This window comes from Aplysia californica, unplaced genomic scaffold (assembly GCF_000002075.1).
Source record: "Aplysia californica isolate F4 #8 unplaced genomic scaffold, AplCal3.0 scaffold00331, whole genome shotgun sequence".
NCBI lineage: Eukaryota > Metazoa > Mollusca > Gastropoda > Aplysiida > Aplysiidae > Aplysia > Aplysia californica.
The window spans coordinates 218,195-224,513 of record NW_004797601.1 but is presented as its reverse complement, the minus strand read 5'-3'; the positions used below and the strand labels follow the sequence as shown (position 1 = coordinate 224,513).

The window sequence follows — 6,319 nt, the reverse complement described above, 5'->3', positions numbered from 1 at the left end:
TCTCACACACACAAACACACCCACACACCCACACACCCACATACACACAAGCACACGCACATACATACACACACGCAAATATGCACACACACGCAGGCTTACAGTCATATGCATAATAGAAATGAATAGTACTATAAACATTAACAAGCCAGATACATACTCAAGGTTATTCTGACGAATGTCATATGAATACCGGTAACAAGATGATTAATATGGAAGAATTTTGATGGGTGAAGGTAAAAATGACCTTCTGTATCTTTCTTTGTTACTGATCAGAAGCACTGTATCTTTCTTTGTTACTGATCAGAAGCCCAGGTCTTTTACGTCTGACTGATGTTTTTCTTTGAGGGAACCAGAGATGTTTATAGTCCAAAAAGATAGAATTAATTTTTTTAGTGCAAGCTGTAATGTACAGTTCATCCAAGTAGGGGAATGTAGATGTTGAAATTTTGCACGCTTTCCGTATTAATCAAGTTAATTTTTCTTTATCTTGTAGTCTTGTGTTCACGGCCCATGCTGTTATACTGAAATTGATCATACTTTCTATGTTCTTTCGAATAGGAAGAATCAAAATTGCTATGAATGTTGGATTTTTTTCCCTTTGGAAAGAAATTAAATCACCTTTATGATAATATCTGATATTATTTAAAGTAGTTAAAAAAAAAAAATTCACCAAATGGGACAACCCACACAGTCATACAGGCTACTTTTTCAGTTTGCTGTTCTTGATTCTCAAACTTCTATTTGTATTATATAATCAGTTGTAATGTACATTTCCGGGATAAGGGGACAGCGCTGTTTAAATGTAGACATATGTATGTTGATTAAACCAAGGCGTATCAAACAAGTCTCTTGTGTTTGCTGTTGTTTATCGAAATTGTACTTTGGGTGGGTTATTTTTGCAAACCTTTGTACTTTCACAGATAAGGGCTAGTGATTGAAGGATACCACCGATAGGTCCAACTTCATTTTCTTTCATTCTGTGGTTCTTCCTATATATCTTGCCTTTTTTCCATCATCATCATCATCATCATCATCATCATCATCATCATCATCATCATCATCAAGTGCCAGATCTACAATAGACGCTGGTGATCATTGCTCGCAATTCATTCCCTTGCTTTAAAATGCGCAACTTGCCCAACATTTTTCTCCAGTATCCGAGAAGCTAGACGTAGATATTTCCTACCAGAAGATCAGGGTTGTGGCTGAAAGACTGCAGTAAGAAGGAGCCGAGGAGTAATATTTGAAAGGCTGCAGAAAGAGTTTCAAGAATATATTTATTATCCTGATCTTTCACTGTTGCCCATCTGTTAAGGCTTTCGAAGTAAGTTGCTCTTGGTCTACCAATGTCTCGTTTGCCCTCAATGTCAACAGCGAGAGTGAGATTTCCAGCAGTAAGAGGCCGATATTGTTTCTTTGAGTCTCCCTTTCCTCAAACCCATCTACAAGAGCAGGTGGTTAGAAAACACGCCTTCAGATTATAAGTCTTCCTTTTCCATGTGTTGCTTCTTGCTGTCCATTAAATGGGTGATGATCGTGTCCATAATGTCCTCCTTTACGGACACTCAGCAACATGGCACCGAAGACGTACACTCGTGGGACACCACTCAAAAGTCAAGACACTTCTGACGCTCCGGTACGTTAGCATACTTTCCTTCTTTAAAAAAATGGTAAGTGTTTCACGGCGCTCGGAACTGAATATGGTCGTTTGAGCGCACGGGACACATTAAACATTTTCAGTTGGTTGGGAATTTTGAATTTTGCCGGGGTGGCGACGGAAGCATACTCTTATCGATTTTAGACCACCAAGGGAGCTTTACTGTGCGCAACTTGCACCCTGGACCTCCGAGATTTTTTGCCCTTTTCCGAGAAGGTTAGGGGTAGAAGTTTCCTACCAGAAGATCAGGGGTGTGGCTGAAAGACAGCAGTAAGAAGGAGCCAAGGAGTACCAGTAGAAATGCTGTAGAAAGAATCAGGAGCCCAGAGGAGGGGGTAAAGAAGGTTGGGGGGGGGGGGGCGTGCAAGAAAGAGGAGACGAAAGCAGACGACAGAACATTGCTTGAGAGAAGGAAAGGAGGTGAAGGAGGCAATTTTAGAGAATAAAATTTTTCCTTCGCTACCAGGATTCGAACTCGGGACCTTTGAATGAAAAGAGAACACCTTAACCTGTAGGCCGCGAGAGCCTTCATTCTAGGAGTCAACACATGGAGACACGTGGCAAGGTATTGGCATAACAACAGCAGTACATGCTTTATTTGAAATTGACTGTGCCTACTTTCTTTGACTGTAGTAATAAACCCACGCACTACTTCCAATAGTAAATTAACAGCTTACTTGGAAAACTTAAACACGTGGGTGACCGGGGGAGGGGGGGGGGGGAATCTGAATAATAAAAATATAACGTTTTGAGAACCCGAACAAAAAAAAAAGTGACTAGTGAACCAAGGTCGCCGATGTGTGTCGCAGATCTGGCAAATGACGATGATGACTTTTCAATAGACAGAAGAAGGATATACCTAGTGTCCAACTTGTGCATATTCTCTCCCCCCCCCCCCCCCCCCACGTAGTAAGTATTTAACAAATCCAGTAACACAAATCGACGTCTGCGGTGTAGTGGTTAGGCACGTCACGCAAGAGACCCAAGTTCGATTCCCGAGTGGGTAGAACATTTTTTATCAAGCATCTCGGTCGTACTGTAGAGATGCTGATTCGCTACCAGCCCCGGCTGGCCCGCACACTAAAGGCATTAGGCAAAGTCAGAAGCCCACCTTTTAAATAATCTAAATTGCGTCGATAGGGGCGTGAGCATGAGCTCTGCGGGTCCTGTAAGTCTTTGTCAGCCCGGACTGTGCGGGATACGCCCTTAAAGACAGACTGAAATATTGAAACAATGCATCCTCTCATGGACACCAATCTCATGTTCTCTGTACGAAAGGCTAAGTAAGGGCCTCACCACTAACAGACGTTTACCGTAGATATTCCATAAAGACTTCTCTTAAAAAAAACCCAGTGGTTCTTATCAAAAGGTAATAGTTTCGATAGGATACAAAAGAGTGGTTATTGATATTCATAAATCCATTTACTTACTTACTTGAGTAAGCCTCGGCAAAATGGTATCTCTAAAATAAACTGGCCAGGAACTTTTTCCTTCTTGGATTTATACTATTGTACAGTAATATTTTGACCGAACCCTTAGACAACTTAGAGCCCAGGTGTCAAACTCAAAATGACAGATCGAATCGAGAGGTACTATTCGAGTTAGATCCCAGAACATACCAATCCCCCAAATTACCCCCCCCCCCCCCAAACCCCCCCCCCCCCACAAACAACAACAACAAAAAAACAGCAACCCCACAAAACAACTACAGCGACCAAAAACCCAACAGCACAAATAAAACAAAACAAAACAAAGTTAAAAAACAAACAAACCAAAAAAAAACCACTCACAAAAACAAATAAATCAATCACAAAACAGAATCCTCAATACTACAAAAGATCTCTAAATTGTGAACAACAGCAAAAACAACGACAAAACCCAAACACACCCAAAAAGAAAGGAACAAGAAAAAGCTAACCCCCCCCCCCCCAGCAACAACCAACAACAACCCCCCCCCCCAAAAAAAAAATAAAAAAATAGTGGCATGACGTCACCTCTCAGTCAAAGACGCCCAACATGTGACGTCACCACTCTCTGTCTGTGCACACCGAACTCCTGTTTGCTTTGCATTCTGTCGGCAGACGATCGACGGAGAGATTGTATCTTGTGTTATCAAATAATTAAGAGAACGTTGTCTTGTTCTGTTAACAAGAGATTATCAAAGAGAAGGTATCTATTCTCGTCTTATGTCATATTGCTCTGTTCTGTTAATAAGGGAAGACAGACATGCTTTTTTCAAAACCCGTTATGCACAGACGTAGCAATCATTTAAGGGCATTTTATATGACTTTGGGGGTCTTGTACGTTATTCAGGCAGTCAGATGGACTCTACTTCTGCGCTTTGGGCAAATTTTTACATTTTAGGGTGTCACGACCCCCTACAAAGCATTATTTTAGTGCTGGCGTAATTTTCTTATCTATAAAGCTACAGAGTTAATATTTTCACACAGTAAACTCAGTATAGGTAGTTGCAACTTGTCAGAGAATTTTTTGATATCGTTTATGATAAGCGAGATATCCCGGATTTTATCCCATGATTTGCTAAAACACCGACATTTTCCTTAAAAATCTCTCCCTTTGAGGCATATAGAACGTAGTAATACGAAAAAGATTCCGTAAATAATGAAAAAATAAAGCCTCTACTTGCAACTACGCCAATTGCCCGCACTGAGGCCAAATTTCAAGGGAATCCGTTAAACAGCCTCCGAAATCTCGCTTCAATAAAACCCCATACCCCTAAAAATATCGCGTTTTAGAGAAAATGCAAAAAAACGCAACGCAAAAAAAAAAAAATGCGTTCGCTTGCTATTACTTTTTTTTTTTTACAACCGCAGACAAATCAATGCAGTGTTCGTCTTTTTCAGTATCTACTCTACCACAGCACGATACCGATCACGCAGTTTGGAATAGAACGATGTAAAATGAAATAATAATACAGTTCGGAATGATGAGATGATACCATTTATTTCTAGAGAATAGCACAAGGAAAGGGGAACAAAGTTACCCCAAAGCTCGAGACAATGCAATCATAAGTCATACTTTATTCAGAATAGTAAAGCGATAAGAGAAACACTTCTAAACACTGAAGTGCATTTCTCAACAGGTGGAATTTTCAGGAAAAAATTTGTGTAATTGTAAGTTGTGAGGTGTATTTTTTTCTTCCTGAAATATAATTATTTCCTCTAGAACTTCCGCCCAAAAGTAACCGGCTTTGACTCTAGATAGTGGCATCACTGAAACCAAACAAGAAGCCCTACTTCTGTTAGCTGAGGTAGATGACTGGTAACATACCTGATAATGCCGATAGTTTAAACTTAATATCCGTTTCAGGTCCGATCACTTGTTTATAATTAGTATCGATTAGAAAAGCATTTTGCATTTCAAGCTGAAGACGCGAGTTCGATTCCGTATCAGAAAGATGATTTCATCGAGTATCTCCGCACTTGCTGTAACTTTTGGGACGAAAAAGCGTCCTAAAGTCTCGATAACGGTAATAAAAGTAGGGTGTCCAGCAGGAGTGGGACAGTCAGACAAGCATGGTCTATCATATTTTTGGTAACAGCTAGCTTTTTTGTACATAGTCTATTTGTATTTTGCATTTTGGACGTTTACTTGTTGTTGACACGGTGAGATGTGGTGGAATACAAACAGTACCTTTTTGTTAGTCAACAATAGTGCATATAACGAGCTGCATTAAAAAATATAATTACTAGAATGGAGAGGATTAGGGATTGTGAACAAAAAAAAAAGAAAAAAAAAGAAACAGTGAACCTCGCGTTGAATGAAGCGAATCTGTCGAGTCCAACGTCCAAGATTTTCGCCCCCCAAAGCATTTCAGACGCCAAGCTACCATGGCAAATGCTGGCTTATCTTGGGATCCTTTTGACTTCTTGAATCAAAATCTCTTTACATTTTATAAACAGATACTTTCCGAAGTTTTGGCCCAAATTTACCACCACCTAAGTTAACATTCAACAACTGGTGAACATGTCTACCGTCAGCTATATTTGGTGCCCGAACTTGATCAGTAATACAGTGTATATGGAAAATAGCACAGTAACACATGCCAAGATAACACCAAATCTCTCTCTCTCTCTCTCTCTCTCTCTCTCTCTCTCTCTCTCTCTCTCTCTCACTCTCTCTTTAGTGGGTTGTTAGCGGGTGCTCTGGTTAGGAGTGCTCCTTCTTTCCTATCAAACGTCGATTATCCTTATATCTCCTCTTTCTTTTTTGTGTTTGAATATACAACTCGAGTTGAGACACACACATGCACACACACACACACACGCACACACACGCACACACACACACGCGCACTCTCAGAGGGAGACAAAGAGAGAGGGAGAGAGAGAAGGGGGAGAGAAAGAGAGAGAGAAAGACAGTGAGAGAGAGAGAGAGAGAGAGAGAGAGAGAGAGAGAGAGAGAGAGAGAGAGAGAGAGAGAGAGAGAGAGCCAAACAGACAGACAAGGGAAAAAGAGAGAGAGGGAAAAGGAGAGAATTTAGTACCCCTCCACAAAGTGCTTCCTGTCTAGCTCACTAACACTATGAGCGCTCCACTGGTGTGATATGGATTTCGAGGAAACTGCAGTGGGGCTGCTTGCAGGACAAGCTGTTTAGTTCTTGTTATGAGGAATGTTCAAATTCTTTAGACTTCGTTA

General features: G+C 40.7%; 1 pseudogene; it reads left to right on the top strand.

Annotated features, from left to right (window-relative positions):
- The window catches only part of LOC106012330, an 8,017-nt pseudogene extending 1,955 nt beyond the window's left edge, over positions 1 to 6,062 (top strand).
- The last annotated feature ends 257 nt before the right edge of the window (positions 6,063 to 6,319 follow it).